The sequence below is a fragment of the Rattus norvegicus genome, chromosome 1 (genome assembly GCF_036323735.1).
Source record: "Rattus norvegicus strain BN/NHsdMcwi chromosome 1, GRCr8, whole genome shotgun sequence".
NCBI classification, from domain to species: Eukaryota; Metazoa; Chordata; class Mammalia; order Rodentia; family Muridae; genus Rattus; species Rattus norvegicus.
This window is the reverse complement of record NC_086019.1, coordinates 17,547,210-17,550,609: the sequence shown is the minus strand read 5'-3', so window position 1 is coordinate 17,550,609 and position 3,400 is coordinate 17,547,210.

The window sequence follows — 3,400 nt, the reverse complement described above, 5'->3', positions numbered from 1 at the left end:
GGACAGAGTGAAATGATTGTGAGCGAACATATGGCCTGCAAAGCCAGAAGTACCTCTTTCCTGGCTCTGTGTGGAAAAGCTTTGTGAAGCCATGCTCTAGACATCACTGTCCCTGTAATAGCAGCAAACAGTGCATTACTCAAGGTGAGGTGCTTGGATCGTCTTTGAGCTGTTGGAAAAATGTCTCTTTTGAGTTGGCCTCTACGAATAAGGGTCCAATCCAGTTTGTCTCATACCTTCCCAACTCTGGAATCTCCAGCTCTCAGACTATCAGAATGGCTAAAATTGGCTACTTACATGCAAAGACACTAAACAGATTTAGTCTACTGTATGTGTGGGAAGAGAGGATTAATTAATTCCCAAGATCCTGACATATCCTGGAAACAGCAGCTTCCTAGCAGAAGGTGGGAAATCAATCTCAGTTGTCATCTTCTGTAGGACCTGAGGATGTACTGTTCTGAGGAGAAAGTTTAAAGAGCCAGGAATACGGGGGAGACAGGCACTGTGCAAGAAGCCCATTTCACAGGGCACCTCAGCCTTCCAGAGGTATCAGTCCCAGGAGACCTCAGGACTTCAGATCCTTATATCTTTGTACTAGAATTATTCACAGAACCTCTGACTTACCTCTTAGAGGCTCTTTAATTCCATGTACACAGTAACAACACTGCTCTATCTTTAATTCCAAAGAAATGAATGAGGTTGTGCATAGAGGAAAGAAAAAACTCATTTACAAGGAGGTAATGATTAGATGTGTGTTTTGGGTTTTCAGAATGTGAAATATAGGCTCATTATAAAGTAGGAACATACGTCTATCATCTTCATCATTAAATAAGTATAAATTAATTTTTCTATTAACCAATCCTTCTCCTTGCCAATTAAACAGCAACACTTCCTTCTGCCCAGTATCTCAAGGGAAAGACATGGTTCACCAGTCAATAGAAAGAAAACAGCCCTCCAAAAGCTGTAGAGATTTTCAATAAAACCTCCCACCATTAGAGCAGCGGGGAAGCACTTGGTACAGATAAAGGCAAAATAGCATGGGTGGCTGCTTTTGCCATATGGCGAGATCGTCTCTAGGCTCTACATATGTGAAAGAACGAGGGAAAGAGGGATGACAACGTAAAGGGTGGGTTTCAGAGTCTCCGTTGGCTCTTCCCACCCAAGTAGAGCTGGTGTGCAACACACGCTGAGGTTGGCAGACCTCCACCTATTTCCCTCTTTCCTGCTACCCATGTTATCAACCACCCTTCCTTAGCAGAAAGAATCTCAAGGCGAAAAGGCGACGAAATTCTCCAACAGCTCTGTGAGAGTAGAAAGACCCACGTTTGCAGGTAGAATTTTCACACACCCCCATCTCCAGCATCAAAGTTTGACACAGAAGTTAAGTTGGGTCAAGCACGAATGTTTCTCACACACATGGGCTTATGGGTGGATATTGCGATGTTCTAGGGCATCTATAGCTGTCCCCATTAACGCAGGTTGGGGTTACTCATCTAACAGATGACAGCAATGGCATACGAGGACCAGAAGGGGCCACTTGCTCCATGCCCCTGAGTCTTACTGCCTTACAGTGGCATTCACAGTGAGGCACTGCCCCCATCCCCACTTCTTTTCTTTGCCCAGCAAGGGTGAGTCACTGGGTCTCACTGAGGAGATCTTAGGGTTTCCATACTTAGTTTATTTCCTTTAGCATATAACCAGTAGAATGATGAAGTGAAAATCCATTCATCTTTCATAATTGTCTCCCTCCTTTAACACAGAACAGATTCTGTGGCCATGCTAATACAGCAGCTGTACGGGCTAGCTTTCCTTCAGCCAAAGAACAATATGACTAATCTGTTATTTCTCAAATCTCAATTTCCTGCTGCAGTTTTTCCCATCGTTCACCTGGGGGAAAGCAAGGTGAGAAAACAGACAAGCAAAGCAAGGTGATGAAGCACAGGGAACACTTTTCACTTGCTACACAGAATGGGAGTTTGGTGCTACTTTGGCCCACGGGAGGGTGAAAACTGCACAGACAAGTGGCCCTTGACCTGGAACTATTTTGCACACCAGAGGCTACTTGTCAATTTCTGGGGACAGTTTGATTGCATTCGTGGAGGAGGAAGTAGATGGTGGGGACTTCTTTTCTGGTTGTACTTGTGGAAGACGGAGTAAAAGGCATGCTTCTGGCATTTACAGGGGGAAGACTTAGGGTGATGCTAACAGTCTTACTATACAGAGAACAGCTTCACTTCTGAAAAAGAATTTCCCAGATTGAGAGATTCTCCTATAGACAGCACTGAAGATGTGAGCAACCAAGGAAGGTAATCAGGGCTTTCATGGACCCACGGAAGGCACATGGACATGTGTTTAAATAGAGCCATAGTTATCTGAATGGATAGATCAGTATTTATGCTTGGCATATTTTAAAGGAAGACTGTTTTAAGAAGGCATGTTGTTACAGACTTCTAAAGGAGAGAATCAAACTGTGAAATGAACATTATGCTTTTTAAATCGAACCAGTTTTGCCCTGCTTATTTTGTATACTGTAATATTGGTGCATTGTGTGGGAGCAAATACACAAACAAAAATATAAATGCAAGAAATCATGGTTTATTTCTATTTGGCTAGATTGTGAGTTTTATAGGCCAATACATGCCCTGGAAAAGGTGGTCATATGGCCTTCCTTTTAAGGGTTCTGCAATGGCAGATTATGGAATTTAAACTTAGTCATGAGGAATTTGTGCATGTGGGAAGTTACACACACACACACACACACACACACACACACACACACACACACACACAGTCCTAAGGTGGAAATTTCTGGTTTCTTTGGAGACTCAGTCGTGTCATGTGATGTTTTTCTGGAAAGTGTCCTATGAGAGGATATTTGGCTGACATAGACTGATATTTGGCTGGGAGGATGTTTTGCTGAGAACAGACAGGTGTTGCTTTTTTCAGAAGCTGCCTGGAGAAAGGGCATGTGGTATTTTGCTAGAGTGCAGGTTTAAGAGGACACGTGATATGTAGGAAGGGTATAAATATAACCCAACAGGCAGTGGATGACCCTGGGGCATTAGTTCACCCTGCCACTCTTGGCTGGTCTTTGTTGGGCTTTGCCGACGCTGATCTTTGTTGGGCTTTGCAGACGCTGGTCTTTGCTGACAAGGCTGTGGTGTTGGTTCGCCTTGCCTTCTTTGCTGACTTTGTAGAGAGAAATTTCTCGTGATATCCCAGCAACTTCTTGCAGCTTCTGCACGGACTCAGACTGATTGGCAGAGCCTTGCGGTTTCCTCTGGATTTAGCTGCTGTTGCTGATTTGTGAATGGGCTGAGTTACTGCTGCTGATTCATGTGAAGACATCTGCTGATAGCCTGACAGTGGATATTAGAATCACCCACCAGAACTATTTCTA